Consider the following 19,169-nt stretch of genomic DNA (forward strand, 5'->3'; position numbering starts at 1 on the left):
ACCACAATGGACTGTTGTCACCACAATGGACTGTTATTACCACAATGGGCTGTTATCACCACAATGGCCTGTTGTCACAACAATGGACTGTTATCACCACAATGGACTGTTGTCACCACAATGGACTGTTATTACCACAATGGGCTGTTATCACCACAATGGCCTGTTGTCACCACAATGGCCTGTTGTCACCACAATGGACTGTTGTCACCACAATGGCCTGTTGTCACAACAATGGACTGTTATCACCACAATGGACTGTTGTCACAACAATGGACTGTTGTCACCACAATGGACTGTTGTCACCACAATGGCCTGTTGTCACAACAATGGACTGTTATCACCACAATGGACTGTTGTCACCACAATGGACTGTTATCACCTCAATGGACTGTTATCACCACAATGGACTGTTATCACCACAATGGACTGTTATCACCACAATGGACTGTTATCACCACAATGGACTGTTATCACCACAATGGACTGTTATCACCACAATGGCCTGTTGTCACAACAATGGACTGTCTGTATGCATGTCTGTGTGTGTAAGGGGGGGCTGCTGTTCAGTATTCCGAGACAGGAAACAGACATTTTAGGATCCAGCCCCTCAGGACTGGCTGCCATGGTGACCTCAGCTCTGGATCTATTTAAAACACACGTGTGTGTGTGTGTGTGTTTAAGAATGAGTATCTTAAAACAGAGGCACAGAAAGGCCCCAGTCTGCTAAAATACACACACACACACACACACACACACACACACACACACACACACACACACACACACACACACACACACACACACACACACACACACACACACACACACACACACACACACACACACACACACACACACACACACACACACCTTCAAGTGTCACCTTCAACACTACCAGACGGCTATACAGCCCGCTCAAAAGCACTTCACAGTACATTTTCCATCCCACTATGGGGTAGGTTGCCAAACAGGGCACATCATTAAAGCAATGAGGAGAAGCTGATTTTAACCAACCATACCCGATGTAGCTTTTTAAATGAGCTGTAAGAGAATGTCAACAGGAATATGATATCCCCCCCAGAGTGATCATACTGTATAAGCACATCCTTCCTAAAGTCAGATTGGGTTTTAATTCTAAACGTTAAACGTTCAACTTTTAAAATGTTGAGAATATTAAAGTGTGTTTTTGGCAAAAATCTCTGTATTTCCAGCCTTGACAGCCTCCACACACACTCACCGCAAGACCACAGAGAGGCAAGGCTGCTAGGAGTGTGTGTGTGTGTGTGTGTGTGTGTGCGTGTGTGCTGGAGAGAGAGAGAGACAGAGGTGTTTGTGTCTGAGGTGTTTGTGTATACTTCTTCAAATAATGCCACACCATCTCTGGTGTCAGTCTTATCCTCACAGAAGAGCACACTATCTATGGTGTCAGTCTTATCCTCACAGAAGAGCACACTATCTCTGGTGTCAGTCTTATCCTCACAGAAGAGCACACTATCTATGGTGTCAGTCTTATCCTCACAGAAGAGCACACTATCTCTGGTGTCAGTCTTATCCTCACAGAAGAGCACACTATCTATGGTGTCAGTCTTATCCTCACAGAAGAGCACACTATCTCTGGTGTCAGTCTTATCCTTGTCTCCCAGTCTTTCACTGGACTGGAACAAAGTCAGGGATTCAATCAACGGCACATTGTCGACAAGTGCACTGAAAATGTGTTTCTATAAGAAAAGGTCAATCCATTCTTTAACCATCCCACTATAAAGTAACAGTCTGATTGTTAAAAGCTCTTTCCAGAGTCCTGAGTGCTCTGCACCCCATATACAGTTGAAGTCGGAAGTTACATACACTTAGGCTGGAGTCATTAAAACTAGTTTGTTTTTCATCCACTCCACAAATTTCTTGTTAACAAACTATATTTTTTGGCAAGTCGGTTAGGACATCTACTATGTGCATGACACAAGTAATTTTTCCAACAATTGTTTACAGACAGATTATTTCATTTAGAATTCACTGTATTGCAATTCCAGTGGGTCAGAAATGTTCGTACACGAAGTTGCCTGTGCCTTTAAACAGCTTGGAAAATTCCAGAAAATGATGCCATGGCTTTAGAGGCTTCTGATTGGCTAATTGACATAATTTGAGTCAATTGGAAATGTACCTGTGGAAGTATTTCAAGGCCTACCTTCAAACTCAGTGCCTCTTTGCTTGACATCATGGGAAGATCAAAAGAAATCAACCAAGAGAGTCTTGCAAGCCTAAGAACACCATACCAAACGTGAAGCACGGGGGTGGCAGCATCATGTTGTGGGGGTGCTTTGCTGCAGGAAGGACTGGTGCCCTTCACAAAATAGATGGCATCATGAGAACAGAAAATTATGTGGATATATTGAAGCAACAATTCAAGACATCAGTCAGGAAGTTAAAGCTTGGTCGCAAATGGGTCTTCCAAATGGACAATGACCCCAAGCATACTTCCAAAGTTGTGGCAAATGGCTTAAGGACAACAAAGTCAAGGTATTGGAGTGGCCATCACAAAGCCCTGACCTCAATCACATAGAAAATTTGTGGGCAGAACTGAAAAAGCGTGTGCGAGCAAGGAGGCCAACAAACCTGATTCAGTTACACCAGCTCTGTCAGGAGGAATGGGCCAAAATTCACCCAACTTATTGTGGGAAGCATGTGGAAGGCTACTCGATACGTTTGACCCAAGTTAAACAATTTAAAGGCAATGCTACCAAATGCTAATTTAGTTTTTGTAAACTTCTGACCCACTGGGAATGTGTTAAAAGAAAAATGCTGAACTAAATAGTTCTCTCTACTATTATTTTGACATTTCACATTCTAAAAATTAAGTGGTGACCCTAACTGACCTAAGACAGGGAATTTTTACTCGGATTACATGTCAGGAATTGTGAAAAACTGTGAAAAACTTTAAATGTATTTGGCTAAGGTGTATGTAATCTTCCGACTTCAACTGTAAATGTCTTGTCATTCTGAGACGTCATGTTCTGTTGATCTTAGTTCTGTCAACAGATAACACCTCTCTGCTGTTATCAGCTACCTGGTTATAATTAGACGTCTCTGTTAATGTGTGTATGTATGTATGCTGCACTGAAGCTGGCCTTGTTCCTGAGTGCAAATGACGTTTGAGTTAGAGCTGCTTGAAAGTGAGAGGAGGAAGTGGAGTGGAGCTTGCTAAGGGTGGCCTCCCCCGTGTGGGCATGTGTGTGTTGTAGAGCGAGAGAGACAGAGAGAGAGAGAGAGGGAGAGAGAGAGAGAGACAGAGAGAGAGCGAGAGGGAGGCGCTGGCACTAGAAAAGTCTGCAGCACCCGGCCTCACCCTACTAGAATCCAAAGTCAAATGTCTGCTGTTTGCTGATGATCTGGTGCTTCTGTCACCAACCAAGGAGGGCCTACAGCAGCACCTAGATCTTATGCACAGATTCTGTCAGACCTGGGCCCTGACAGTAAATCACCAAAATAATGGTGTTCCAAAAAAGGTCCAGTCACCAGGACCACAAATTCCATCTAGACACTGTTGCCCTAGAGCACACAAAAAACTATACATACCTTGGCCTAAACATCAGCGCCACAGGTAACTTCCACAAAGCTGTGAACGATCTGAGAGACAAGGCAAGAAGGGCATTCTATGTCATCAAAAGGAACATAATTTTCAACATACCAATTAGGATTTGGCTACAAATACTTGAATCAGTCATAGAGCCCATTGCCCTTTATGGTTGTGAGGTCTGGAGTCCGCTCACCAACCAAGACTTCACAAAATGGGACAAACACCAAATTGCGACTCTGCACGCAGAATTCTGCAAAAATATCCTCCGTGTACAATGTAAAACACCAAATAATGCATGCAGAGCAGAATTAGGCCGATACCCACTAATTATCCAAATCCAGAAAAGAGCCGTTAAATTCTATAACCACCTAAAAGGAAACGATTCCCAAACCTTCCACAACAAAGCCATCACCTTTATTTTATTTTATTGATTTATTTTACCTTTATTTAACAAGGTAGGCAAGTTGAGAACACCTTTATTTAACCAGGTAGGCAAGTTGAGAACACCTTTATTTAACCAGGTAGGCAAGTTGAGAACAAGTTCTCATTTACAATTGCGACCTGGCCAAGATAAAGCAAAGCAGTTCGACAGATACAACAACACAGAGTTACACATGGAGTAAAACAAACATACAGTCAATAATACAGTATAAACAAGTCTATATACAATGTGAGCAAATGAGGTGAGAAGGGAGGTAAAGGCAAAAAAGGCCATGGTGGCAAAGTAAATACAATATAGCAAGTAAAACACTGGAATGGTAGTTTTGCAATGGAAGAATGTGCAAAGTAGAAATAAAAATAATGGGGTGCAAAGGAGCTAAATAAATAAATAAATAAAATACAGTTGGGAAAGAGGTAGTTGTTTGTGCTAAATTATAGGTGGGCTATGTACAGGTGCAGTAATCTGTGAGCTGCTCTGACAGTTGGTGCTTAAAGCTAGTGAGGGAGATAAGTGTTTCCAGTTTCGAGATTTTTGTAGTTCGTTCCAGTCATTGGCAGCAGAGAACTGGAAGGAGAGGCGGCCAAAGAAAGAATTGGTTTTGGGGGTGACTAGAGAGATATACCTGCTGGAGCGTGTGCTACAGGTGGGAGATGCTATGGTGACCAGCGAGCTGAGATAAGGGGGACTTTACCTAGCAGGGTCTTGTAGATGACATGGAGCCAGTGGGTTTGGCGACGAGTATGAAGCGAGGGCCAGCCAACGAGAGCGTACAGGTCGCAATGGTGGGTAGTATATGGGGCTTTGGTGACAAAACGGATTGCACTGTGATAGACTGCATCCAATTTGTTGAGTAGGGTATTGGAGGCTATTTTGTAAATGACATCGCCAAAGTCGAGGATTGGTAGGATGGTCAGTTTTACAAGGGTATGTTTGGCAGCATGAGTGAAGGATGCTTTGTTGCGAAATAGGAAGCCAATTCTAGATTTAACTTTGGATTGGAGATGTTTGATATGGGTCTGGAAGGAGAGTTTACAGTCTAACCAGACACCTAAGTATTTGTAGTTGTCCACGTATTCTAAGTCAGAGCCGTCCAGAGTAGTGATGTTGGACAGGCAGGTAGGTGCAGGTAGCAATCGGTTGAAGAACATGCATTTAGTTTTACTTGTATTTAAGAGCAATTGGTGGCCATGGAAGGAGAGTTGTATGGCATTGAAGCTTGCCTGGAGGGTTGTTAACACAGTGTCCAAAGAAGGGCCGGAAGTATACAGAATCGTGTCGTCTGCGTAGAGGTGGATCGGAGACTCACCAGCAGCAAGAGCGACCTCATTAATGTATACAGAGAAGAGAGTCGGTCCAAGAATTGAACCCTGTGGCACCCCCATAGAGACTGCCAGAGGTCCGGACAGCAGACCCTCCAATTTGACACACTGAACTCTATCAGAGAATTAGTTGGTGAACCAGGTGAGGCAATCATTTGAGAAACCAAGGCTGTCGAGTCTGCCGATGAGGATGTGGTGATTGACAGAGTCGAAAGCCTTGGCCAGATCAATGAATACGGCTGCACAGTAATGTTTCTTATCGATGGCGGTTAAGATATTGTTTAGGACCTTGAGCGTGGCTGAGGTGCACCCATGACCAGCTCTGAAACCAGATTGCATAGCAGAGAAGGTGTGGTGAGATTCAAAATGGTCGGTAATCTGTTTGTTGACTTGGCTATCGAAGACCTTAGAAAGGCATGGTAGGATAGATATAGGTCTGTAGCAGTTTGGGTCAAGAGTGTCCCCCCCTTTGAAGATGGGGATGACCGCAGCTGCTTTCCAATCTTTGGGAATCTCAGACGACAAGAAAGAGAGGTTGGACAGGCTAGTAATAGGGGTGGCAACAATTTCGGCAGATAATTCTAGAAAGAAAGGGTCCAGATTGTCTAGCCTGGCTGATTTGTAGGGGTCCAGATTTTGCAGCTCTTTCAGAACATCAGCTGAATGGATTTGGGAGAAGGAGAAATGGGGAAGGCTTGGGCGAGTTGCTGTTGGGGGTGCAGTGCTGTTGACCGGGGTAGGAGTAGCCAGGTGGAAAGCATGGCCAGCCGTAGAAAAATGCTTATTGAAATTCTCAATTATGGTGGATTTATCAGTGGTGACAGTGTTTCCTATCTTCAGTGCAGTGGGCAGCTGGGAGGAGGTGTTCTTATTCTCCATGGACTTTACAGTGTCCCAGAACTTTTTGAGTTAGTGTTGCAGGAAGCAAATTTCTGCTTGAAAAAGCTAGCCTTGGCTTTTCTAACTGCCTGTCTATAATGGTTTCTAGCTTCCCTGAACAGCTGCATATCACGGGGCTGTTCGATGCTAATGCAGAACGCCATAGGATGTTTTTGTGTTGGTTAAGGGCAGTCAGGTCTGGGGAGAACCAAGGGCTATATCTGTTCCTGGTTCTACATTTCTTGAATGGGGCATGTTTATTTAAGATGGTTAGGAAGGCATTTAAAAAAAATATCCAGGCATCCTCTACTGACGGGATGAGATCAATATCCTTCCAGGATACCCCGGCCAGGTCGATTAAAAAGGCCTGCTCGCTGAAGTGTTTCAGGGAGCGTTTTACAGTGATGAGTGGAGGTCGTTTGACCGCTGACCCATTACGGATGCAGGCAATGAGGCAGTGATCGCTGAGATCTTGGTTGAAGAGAGCAGAGGTGTATTTAGAGGGGAAGTTGGTTAGGATGATATCTATGAGGGTGCCCGTGTTTAAGGCTTTGGGGAGGTACCTGGTAGGTTCATTGATAATTTGTGTGAGATTGAGGGCATCAAGTTTAGATTGTAGGATGGCTGGGGTGTTAAGCATGTTCCAGTTTAGGTCGCCTAGCAGCACGAGCTCTGAAGATAGATGGGGCAATCAGTTCACATATGGTGTCCAGAGCACAGCTGGGGGCAGAGGGTGGTCTATAGCAGGCGGCAACGGTGAGAGACTTGTTTTTAGAGAGGTGGATTTTTAAAAGTAGAAGTTCAAATTGTTTGGGTACAGACCTGGATAGTAGGACAGAACTCTGCAGGCTATCTTTGCAGTAGATTGCAACACCGCCCCCTTTGGCAGTTCTATCTTGTCTGAAAATGTTGTAGTTTGGAATTAAAATTTCTGAATTTTTGGTGGTCTTCCTAAGCCAGGATTCAGACACAGCTAGAACATCCGGGTTGGCAGAGTGTGCTAAAGCAGTGAATAGAACAAACTTAGGGAGGAGGCTTCTAATGTTAACATGCATGAAACCAAGGCTATTACGGTTACAGAAGTCGTCAAAAGAGAGCGCCTGGGGAATAGGAGTGGAGCTAGGCACTGCAGGGCCTGGATACACCTCTACATCGCCAGAGGAACATAGGAGGAGTAGAATAAGGGTGCGGCTAAAAGCAATAAGAATTGGTCGTCTAGAACGTCTGGAACAGAGAGTAAAAGGAGGTTTCTGGGGGCGATAAAATAGCATCAAGGTATAATGTACAGACAAAGGTATGGTAGGATGTGAATACAGTGGAGGTAAACCTAGGTATTGAGTGATGAAGAGAGAGATATTGTCTCTAGAAACATCATTGAAACCAGGAGATGTCATTGCATGTGTGGGTGGTGGAACTAATAGGTTGGATAAGGTATAGTGAGCAGGACTAGAGGCTCTACAGTGAAATAAGCCAATAAACACTAACCAGAACAGCAATGGACAAGACGTATTGACATTAAGGAGAGGCATGCTTAGTCGAGTGATCAAAAGGGTCCAGTGAGTGGAGAGGTTGGTTGGGGGTCACGGCGATTTAGACAGCTAGCCAGGCCATCGGTAGCAAGCTAGCATAGGATGGAGGTCTGTTGTTAGCCACCTCTTGCGTTCCGTCAGTAGATTAGTGGGGTTCCGTGTGGTAGAGGGGATTAATCCAAATCACACAACAACAAAAAAATAAAAACAATAGATATAGTTATAGAGGCCCAAGAAGAAAACATAATAATAATAAAAATAAAGAAATTGTCCGATTGTCTATTCAGATAGCAGCCGGTAAGACAGCTAACGGTTAGCAGGCCGCAGATGGGCGTTCAGGTAACGTCGCGACGGAGGAGCCAGCCGGATCTCCTTCGGGTAGATAACGTCGGCAGTCCAGTTGTGAAGGCCTGGTGGGGCTCCGCGTAGGCAGTAAAATGGGTCCGGATAGGTGACTGCAGCCCAGGAGTGATTGATGGAACTCAGGAGTGATTGACGGAGCTGGCTAGCTCCGGAATAATTGATGTTTGCTCCGGAATCGACGAAAGCCGATAGTCACACGGATAGCAGCTAGCTAGCTGTGATGTCCAGAGAGCAGTTGAAATCCAGGGACATGGAGAGAAAAATTGGTCCGGTATGTTCTGAGCCGCGCTGCGCCGTACAAAACTGGCGATAGATTTTCGAGCTAAAGGATAGCTGATGACCACAAACCGTGGTTAGCTGAATACTAACGATTTGCCAGTAAAGAAGCTAACTAGCTTCTGAACTAGCTTCTGATTAGCTTCTGGATTAGCTTCTGGGCTAGCTTCTGGCTAGCTCCTGGCTAGGCTTTCTGGCTAGTTTCAGGCTAGCTTCTTGGAGTTTCTGGCTAGCTTCTTGGAGGATTACAGATTTGAGGTAAATAATACTTTTTATAAATATAAATTGGTGAGGCGGGTTGCAGGAGAGTGTTTTGAAGATGAGTTGATGGAAAATAGAAATTAAATGTATGTGAAAAAAGTTGTAAATATATATATATACAGGACACGACAAGACGAGGACAAAAGACGTCTGAACTGCTATGCCATCTTGGTACCAACAGAGAGATGAACCTGGAGAAGAGTCCCCTAAGCAAGCTGGTCCTGGGGCTCTGTTCACAAACACAAACACACCCTACAGAGCCCCTGGACAGCAGCACAATTAGACCCAACCAAATCATGAGAAAACAAAAAGATAATTACTTGACACATTGGAAAGAATTAACAAAAAAACAGAGCAAACTAGAATGCTATTTGGCCCTACACAGAGAGTACACAGCGGCAGAATACCTGACCACTGTGACTGGCCCAAAATTAAGGAAAGCTTTGACTATGTACAGACTCAGTGAGCATAGCCTTGCTATTGAGAAAGGCTGCAGTAGGCAGACATGGCTCTCAAGAGAAGACAGGTTATGTGCTCACTGCCCACAAAATGAGGTGGAAACTGAGCTGCACTTCCTAACCTCCTGCCCAATGTATGACCATATTAGAGACACATATTTCCCTCAGATTACACAGATCCACAAAGAATTCAAAAACAAACCCAATTTTGAAAAACTCCCATATCTACTGGGAGGAATTCCACAGTGTGCCATCACAGCAGCAAGATTTGTGACCTGTTGCCACGAGAAAAGGGCAACCAGTGAAGAACACACACCATTGTAAATACAACCCATATTTATGCTTATTTATTTTATCTTGTGTCCTTTACCATTTGTAAATTGTTAAAACACTGTATATATATATAATATGACATTTGTAATGTCTTTATTGTTTTGAAACTTCTGTATGTGTAATGTTTACTGTTATATATATTATCTACCTTGCTTGCTTTGGCAATGTTAACACATGTTTCCCATGCCAATAAAGCCCTTGAATTGAATTGAATTGAATTGAATTGAATTGAGAGGGAGAGGGAGGGGAGGGAGAGAGAGAGAGAGAGAGAGAGAGAGAGAGAGAGAGAGAGAGATGGAGGCCTGGCCTTTCTCAAACTTATGACTGAACACTGAGGTGTTTGTGTATACCTCTTCAAATAATGCCACAATACCTCTGTCAGTCTTATCTTCACAGAAGAGCACACTATATCTGGTTTCGGTCTTATCCTCACAGAAGAGCACACTATATCTGGTTTCAGTCTTATCTTCACAGAAGAGCACACCATCTCTGGTGTCAGTCTTATCCTTGTCTCCCAGTCTTTCACTGGACTGGACCAAAGTCAGGGATTCAATCAACGGCACATTGTCGTCAAGTGCACTGAAAATGAGTTTCTATAAGAAAAGGCCCATCCATTCTTTAACCATCCCACTATAAAGTAACAGTCTGATTGTTAAAAGCTCTTTCCAGAGTCCTGAGTGCTCTGCACCCCAGCTAAATGTCTTGTCATTCTGAGACGTCATGTTCAGTTGATCTTAGTTCTGTCAACAGATAACACCTCTCTGCTGTTATCAGCTACCTGGTTATAATTAGACGTCTCTGTTAATGTGTGTATGTATGTATGCTCCACTGAAGCTGGCCTTGTTCCTGAGTGCAAATGACGTTTGAGTTAGAGCTGCTTGAAGGAGAGAGGAGGAAGTGGAGTGGAGATTGCTAAGGGTGGCCTCCCCATGTTTGTGTTTGTGTGTGTGTGTGTGTCAGAAGACTAATGTGACTCCTTTACAATATTCACAGTGGCTGCATAAGATGTCGCACCTCTTGAGCTCTTGTTACACGTTACAGGTACACACAGTATCTACACTAACTAACACACAAAGTGTGACACAATCTCCTTCTCTCTAAAGTAATTTTAGGAAGTATGATAATACATAGATAAAACCTGTAGCCGACAGAAAGCCTTGATTATCTGCTGATAGTAGAGCACAATAGAAGGAAGCCTTGATGACAGACCAGACCGCACCAGACCAGAACAGTCTAGACCAGAATATAACAGAATAGAACAGACCGTTCCAAAACAGACTGGACCAGAATATAACAGAATAGAACAGACTGGAACAGAATATAACAGAATAGAACCGACCAGACGGGACCAGACGGGACCAGACCAGACTAGATGGGACAAGAACAGCTCCCACTGAAGGACTGAAAGGAAAAAAACTGTTTGGGGCTGACAGAGTATTACTGAACAACCAGACACTATGTTAATACTACAGTATTACTGACCAACCAGACACTATGTTAATACTACAGTATTACTGACCAACCAGACACTATGTTAATACTACAGTATTACTGACCAACCAGACACTATGTTAATACTACAGTATTACTGACCAACCAGGCACTATGACAATACTACAGTATTACTGACCAACCAGGCACTATATTAATACTACAGTATTACTGACCAACCAGACACTATGTTAATACTACAGTATTACTGACCAACCAGACACTATGTTAATACTACAGTATTACTGACCAACCAGGCACTATGTTAATACTACAGTATTACTGACCAACCAGACACTATGTTAATACTACAGTATTACTGACCAACCAGGCACTATGTCTGTACTACAGTATTACTGACCAACCAGGCACTATGTTAATACTACAGTATTACCGACCAACCAGACACTATGTTAATACTACAGTATTACTGACCAACCAGACACTATGTTAATACTACAGTATTACTGACCAACCAGACACTATGTTAATACTACAGTATTACTGACCAACCAGGCACTATGTCTGTACTACAGTATTACTGACCAACCAGACACTATGTTATATATATATATATAAGCACTCATTGTGCAGTGGTTCTTTTTATATATAATTGTATTTTGTTCAGTGTAGGCCTCTACTTGAATGCATGTTCTACAGGCTACCTCTCTCCTAAATGTTCCCTTTATGTTCAGTGGGAATGACTCACACGACTGCTATACAGTTGTTAGATAATGTTGCCCTAAAATGTCACAATGACAATGTTACAATGAATATTGCACTAAAGTACAAGTTCAACTGTTACAAAAAGTAACAATATTAATGTTCCAGTACATGTTGCACTAAAGTAACAATATTAATGTTCCAGTACATGTTGCACTAAAGTTACAATATTAATGTTCCAGTACATGTTGCACTAAAGTTACAATATTAATGTTCCAGTACATGTTGCACTAAAGTTACAATATTAATGTTCCAGTACATGTTGCACTAAAGTAACAATATTAATGTTCCAGTACATGTTGCACTAAAGTTACAATATTAATGTTCCAGTACATGTTGCACTAAAGTTACAATATTAATGTTCCAGTACATGTTGCACTAAAGTAACAATATTAATGTTCCAGTACATGTTGCACTAAAGTAACAATATTAATGTTCCAGTACATGTTGCACTAAAGTAACAATATTAATGTTCCAGTACATGTTGCACTAAAGTAACAATATTAATGTTCCAGTACATGTTGCACTAAAGTAACAATATTAATGTTCCAGTACATGTTGCACTAAAGTAACAATGTTGAAATACGTTGATGGCTGTTGTCTTTTTGTCTTTGCTCTCAGTATTCATATCGGTGTTGTTTAAGGGGTTTTTGATGTGTAAAATAGTCACACTAGAATGTGACGGGGGCAATGTTGGGGACTGCTAGTGACAGTTTTAAATGTGTTAATAACTGGGCTGGGGACTGCTAGTGACAGTTTTAAATGTGTTAATAACTGGCTGGGGACTGCTAGTGACAGTTTTAAATGTGTTAATAACTGGGCTGGGGACTGCTAGTGAGAGTTTTAAATGTGTTAATAACTGGGCTAGGGACTGCTAGTGACAGTTTTAAATGTGTTAATAACTGGGCTGGGGACTGCTAGTGACAGTTTTAAATGTGCTATTAACTGAGCTGGGATTTATAAGAACTTTGATAACTGCATAGGAGAAATATGTTCATTCATTATACGTAACATTATCCCACCAGTCACAATTGTGACCCACCATAAAACACACTTTTTCACCCACTTTTCCATTAAAAAATTGAACAATAATGATTGGTCAGTTCAAAGGGTTACTAATGACACTTGATTTGGATATTTTCATGTCTGGGAAAAAAAATCGGGATTAAATGGGGTTGAGGCATTAGAAGAAGACTAAATGTATGTCACCATTTGAACGACATCTATTGCAGGATAAATCCATGTTAAAGTTTACATAGCTGGCCTTATATGGATGTTACATTTTACTGTATGGGTTGGTTATGTGGCTTCTGCTAACCCATCGCTTTCTGTTACGTATAATAATATGATTCAATGATATATCTACATTACAAACCAAAGTCCTGTTCTGCCCCTGAACAGGCAGTTTAACCCACTGTTCCTAGGCTGTCATTGAAAATAACAATTTGTTCTTAACTGACTTGCCTAGTTAAATAAAGGTCAAATACATATAATCAGAATTCTAGTCATTGCAATAAAATGTTATACCCCTTGATCTTCAAGAACAGGACTTGGAAATATGAAAGTATAGATTTTTTTTTACCTGAGCTAAGGACTTATTAGCCAGCCCGAGTCTGTGGTTTATCATTGTGTTGTCATGGAGGACTGATTGGGTCATTGATTCTAGTTGAAAAATAAAAGGCTGTGCTCATGGAATGGCTTTGAGCACCACTGAAAAGTGTTATTTACATGTGAAAAATGAGATCCATATGCTGCATTTGCTATAGACCTATAGTTGACCTTTTTGTTAGTGACACTTTGGTATCTTGATAATATGCAGCTGTTTAAAGGGCAAATCCACAGATGAAACGATAACCAAACGGCCGCCCCGCCTCTGTTTTGGTTAAAAAGCTGTGGTTGTGGCCTGGAGAAATGGAACCACTCTCAGATTAATAGACAGAGCTATAGACGCAAAGAATGACCATCCATGATGTCACAATGATCGTTGTAACCATGTTATGAGGCTATACAGGACTGACCATCCATGATGTCACAATGATCGTTTAACCATGTTATGAGGCTATACAGGACTGACCATCCATGATGTCACAATGATCGTTTAACCATGTTATGAGGCTATACAGGACTGACCATCCATGATGTCACAATGATCGTTGTAACCATGTTATGAGGCTATACAGGACTGACCATCCATGATGTCACAATGATCGTTTTAACCATGTTATGAGGCTATACAGGACTGACCATCCATGATGTCACAATGATCGTTTTAACCATGTTATGAGGCTATACAGGACTGACCATCCATGATGTCACAATGATCGTTTTAACCATGTTATGAGGCTATACAGGACTGACCATCCATGATGTCACAATGATCGTTGTAACCATGTTATGAGGCTATACAGGACTGACCATCCATGATGTCACAATGATCGTTGTAACCATGTTATGAGGCTATACAGGACTGACCATCCATGATGTCACAATGATCGTTGTAACCATGTTATGAGGCTATACAGGACTGACCATCCATGATGTCACAATGATCGTTTTAACCATGTTATGAGGCTATACAGGACTGACCATCCATGATGTCACAATGATAGTTTTAACCATGTTATGAGGCTATACAGGACTGACCATCCATGATGTCACAATGATCGTTGTAACCATGTTATGAGGCTATACAGGACTGACCATCCATGATGTCACAATGATCGTTTTAACCATGTTATGAGGCTATACAGGACTGACCATCCATGATGTCACAATGATCGTTTAACCATGTTATGAGGCTATACAGGACTGACCATCCATGATGTCACAATGATCGTTTAACCATGTTATGAGGCTATAATGGACTGACCATCCATGATGTCACAATGATCGTTTAACCATGTTATGAGGCTATACAGGACTGACCATCCATGATGTCACAATGATCGTTTTAACCATGTTATGAGGCTATACAGGACTGACCATCCATGATGTCACAATGATCGTTTTAACCATGTTATGAGGCTATACAGGACTGACCATCCATGATGTCACAATGATCGTTTTAACCATGTTATGAGGCTATACAGGACTGACCATCCATGATGTCACAATGATCGTTGTAACCATGTTATGAGGCTATACAGGACTGACCATCCATGATGTCACAATGATCGTTGTAACCATGTTATGAGGCTATACAGGACTGACCATCCATGATGTCACAATGATCGTTGTAACCATGTTATGAGGCTATACAGGACTGACCATCCATGATGTCACAATGATCGTTTTAACCATGTTATGAGGCTATACAGGACTGACCATCCATGATGTCACAATGATCGTTGTAACCATGTTATGAGGCTATACAGGACTGACCATCCATGATGTCACAATGATCGTTTTAACCATGTTATGAGGCTATACAGGACTGACCATCCATGATGTCACAATGATCGTTTTAACCATGTTATGAGGCTATACAGGACTGACCATCCATGATGTCACAATGATCGTTTAACCATGTTATGAGGCTATACAGGACTGACCATCCATGATGTCACAATGATCGTTTTAACCATGTTATGAGGCTATACAGGACTGACCATCCATGATGTCACAATGATCGTTTAACCATGTTATGAGGCTATACAGGACTGACCATCCATGATGTCACAATGATCGTTTTAACCATGTTATGAGGCTATACAGGACTGACCATCCATGATGTCACAATGACCGTTTAACCATGTTATGAGGCTATACAGGACTGACCATCCATGATGTCACAATGATCGTTGTAACCATGTTATGAGGCTATACAGGACTGACCATCCATGATGTCACAATGATCGTTGTAACCATGTTATGAGGCTATACAGGACTGACCATCCATGATGTCACAATGATCGTTTTAACCATGTTATGAGGCTATACAGGACTGACCATCCATGATGTCACAATGATCGTTGTAACCATGTTATGAGGCTATACAGGACTGACCATCCATGATGTCACAATGATCGTTGTAACCATGTTATGAGGCTATACAGGACTGACCATCCATGATGTCACCATGATCGTTGTAACCATGTTATGAGGCTATACAGTGGGGTTGTTTACATTTACAATGTTTACAAACATTGGAGAAAAACAAGTTTATATTTGGGGTTCTAACAGAGTGTGACAGTTGAACACTCATGAGGCATGTAATCATCTATTTTCTTTCAAAGGTATCTGTAATCTGATTACAATATTTTTTGCTGTTAACGTAACGGATTACAGTTACCATTTTTGGGGGGTTTCGGTAATCCGTTACTCCCCAACCCTGGGAACTACTTTCAGGGTGGAGTGAACTTGGGTGCGTCTTCAATGGCACCATAATTCCTAGATAGTACACTACTTTGGACCCTGGTCAAAAGTACTGAACTAAAGCCATTTCAGCCATTTCAGACTCACACTTCCTGGTTGAGTCACACTTCCTGGTTGAGTCACACTTCCTGGTTGAGTCACTTACTGTTTAGATGACATCATCGACTAGAGTAACATCATGTGTTGGGAGAGTTATCATTATGACTTTTAAACCACTGATCCAGGAACAGATGTAATATTTAGGTTCTGATCCATCTAGGTTTGACCTGGGCTGAGGAGAACTGATCAGAAATCAGTGGTTAGGGGAGATACGGATACAGTCTGTAGATGAGTAACACTTCCTGTAAAGCAGTGGAATTCACCTGACCACGTACTGTCTGATGCACTGACGTCAATGTAAAGTTGTGGTGTTGGAGGGGAGAGAAGTGAGACGGATCAGTCTACACGACAGTGACAGTCTTCAACAGTACAACTCTTTTATACCGGAGCACAGAGAACACAAAAACTCTCAACAATCAACTGCTGAATAATTCACCTGACCTCTCAGTCCACAAAGCCAGGTGTGAGTGTCCCCTCTCAGTTTACCAGATAACAACACAACGCTTTCATTGACCCTTTAAGTCTAATAGTTCTAATATTTATTTGTCGTTATAAAACAGTTTTGACTCGTTCCTTTGACCGTAGCACAGTCGTATCAATGATCTGACCAGATGATTTGACCCCTTCATTCTTTAGTTTGGCTGCAGGGGACTGTGAGCTCACCAGATGAAAGTGGCCTGAGAGGGACAGTGGCCTGAGAGGGACACTGCGGTGCGACAACAGACCTATGTCAAGGTAGTGCCCCAGTGTAACACAGCAGTAACTCTGGAGAATAGCCCGTCTGTGGGTAATGACACACTAACACAACACCTGGTCAAACAGCTAGATCAAAACACAAGGTATGCACATGGCATTATGTTAAACTACCATCATAATCTTCCTCCTCCGCCTCATCATCAAGATCAATCCCAAAATGACTTCTCAGTTCTGAAGAGTATTTCCCATTCTGACATCCTCTCCAACAGAAAAATGTCAAACCTTGTTTACTAGAGAAATAGACCAGACCTTAGGTAGAGAAACAATCAGCAATAAACATTCATGTCTAATATGTAACAGACTACATTGTACAGACAAAGAAAGCATTGAGCTGGTTGTTTATAGGTTAGAAGGCATTGAGCTGGTTGTTTAAAAGTTAGAAGGCATTGAGCTGGTTGTTTATAGGTTAGAAGGCATTGAGCTGGTTGTTTAAAAGTTAGAAGGCATTGAGCTGGTTGTTTATAGGTTAGAAGGCATTGAGCTGGTTGTTTAAAAGTTAGAAAGCATTGAGCTGGTTGTTTAAAAGTTAGAAGGCATTTGAGCTGGTTGTTTATAGGTTAGAAGGCATTGAGCTGGTTGTTTAAAGGTTAGAAAGCATTGAGCTGGTTGTTTAAAGGTTAGAAAGCATTGAGCTGGTTGTTTAAAGGTTAGAAAGCATTGAGCTGGTTGTTTAAAGGTTAGAAAGCATTGAGCTGGTTGTTTATAGGTTAGAAAGCATTGAGCTGGTTGTTTAAAGCATTGAGCTGGTTGTTTAAAGCTGGTTGTTTAAAGGTTAGAAAGCATTGAGCTGGTTGTTTAAAGGTTAGAAAGCATTGAGCTGGTTGTTTAAAGGTTAGAAAGCATTGAGCTGGTTGTTTAAAGGTTAGAAAGCATTGAGCTGGTTGTTTATAGGTTAGAAAGCATTGAGCTGGTTGTTTAAAGGTTAGAAAGCATTGAGCTGGTTGTTTATAGGTTAGAAAGCATTGAGCTGGTTGTTTAAAAGTTAGAAAGCATTGAGCTGGTTGTTTATAGGTTAGAAAGCATTGAAGTGATGTAAAGATTGGAGAAAAAAAAGTCACAAAAACTATTCAAAAGTTATGGCTTTTTCTCTCTTTCCCTTTCACGTTCTCTCGCCCCCTCTCGCTTTCCCTTTCTCGTTCTCTCGCCCCCTCTCTCTTTCCCTTTCTCGTTCTCTCGCCCCCTCTCTCTTTCCCTTTCTCGTTCTCTCACCCCCTCTCTCTTTCCCGTTCTCGTTCTCTCGCCCCCTCTCTCTTTCCCTTTCTCGTTCTCTCGCCCCCTCTCTCTTTCCCTTTCTCGTTCTCTCGCCCCCTCTCTCTTTCCCTTTCTCGTTCTCTCACCCCCCCTCTCTTTCCCAAACTATTCACTCCTGGATCGTCATTCCTAGAAACCAACTCCTTCCTCCACTCATTCCTTCCACTGCTTTACTTCAGGAGTCCCCAGAAAAGAAAAGAGAGAAGATGGAGAGAGTGAACTCTTTCGTTCACCACTACTTCCTGTATGTTTGCCCACCCCTCCCACACCCTAACCCTGATCCTGAGGTCAAGAGGCTTGCCTTCGCTCTTACCGTTAGTCCCAGCTACAGCCGTGCGTGTGTGTCCGACGGGGAGTGTGTGAGACGTGCAGACCACCATGCAGTCTTGGGAAAGTCCGACCAGTGAACAAGCTGTTGATTTCATCAAGGCTATCCCTTCATCGTTCACACACTAACTCCTCCTCCTCCTCTAACCCTCCCTCATTCTCTGTATCCGCTCCCTCCTCTGGCTTTCTGACACTGTCCTACTCTCTCTGTCTCTCTCAACTCCTCCCTCCTCTGGCTTTCTGACACTGCCCTACTCTCTCTGTCTCTCTCAACTCCTCCCTCCTCTGGCTTTCTGACACTGTCCTACTCTCTCTGTCTCTCTCAACCCCTCCCTCCTCTGGCTTTCTGACACTGCCCTACTCTCTCTGTCTCTCTCAACCCCTCCCTCCTCTGGCTTTCTGACACTGCCCTACTCTCTTTGTCTCTCTCAACCCCTCCCTCCTCTGGCTTTCTGACACTGCCCTACTCTCTCTGTCTCTCTCAACCCCTCCCTCCTCTGGCTTTCTGACACTGCCCTACTCTCTCTGTCTCTCTCAACTCCTCCCTCCTCTGGCTTTCTGACACTGCCCTACTCTCTCAACTCCTCCCTCCTCTGGCTTTCTGACACTGCCCTACTCTCTCTGTCTCTCTCAACCCTCCCTCCTCTGGCTCTGACACTGCCCTACTCTCTCTGTCTCTCTCAACCCTCCCTCCTCTGGCTTTCTGACACTGCC

At 42.7% G+C, this 19,169-nt stretch overlaps 1 protein-coding gene across 1 annotated transcript in view; it reads right to left on the reverse strand.

Moving 5' to 3' along the window:
- Nucleotides 1–18,751, reverse strand: part of LOC112263896 (phospholipid-transporting ATPase ID) — a 68,921-nt gene extending 50,170 nt beyond the window's left edge. Inside the window, 1 exon segment of the mRNA XM_042308136.1 lies at nucleotides 18,442–18,751. The gene's annotated coding sequence lies outside the window, so the exon portion shown is untranslated.
- Nucleotides 18,752–19,169: the final 418 nt, after the last annotated feature.

The sequence above is a fragment of the Oncorhynchus tshawytscha genome, linkage group LG28, assembly GCF_018296145.1.
Source record: "Oncorhynchus tshawytscha isolate Ot180627B linkage group LG28, Otsh_v2.0, whole genome shotgun sequence".
NCBI lineage: Eukaryota > Metazoa > Chordata > Actinopteri > Salmoniformes > Salmonidae > Oncorhynchus > Oncorhynchus tshawytscha.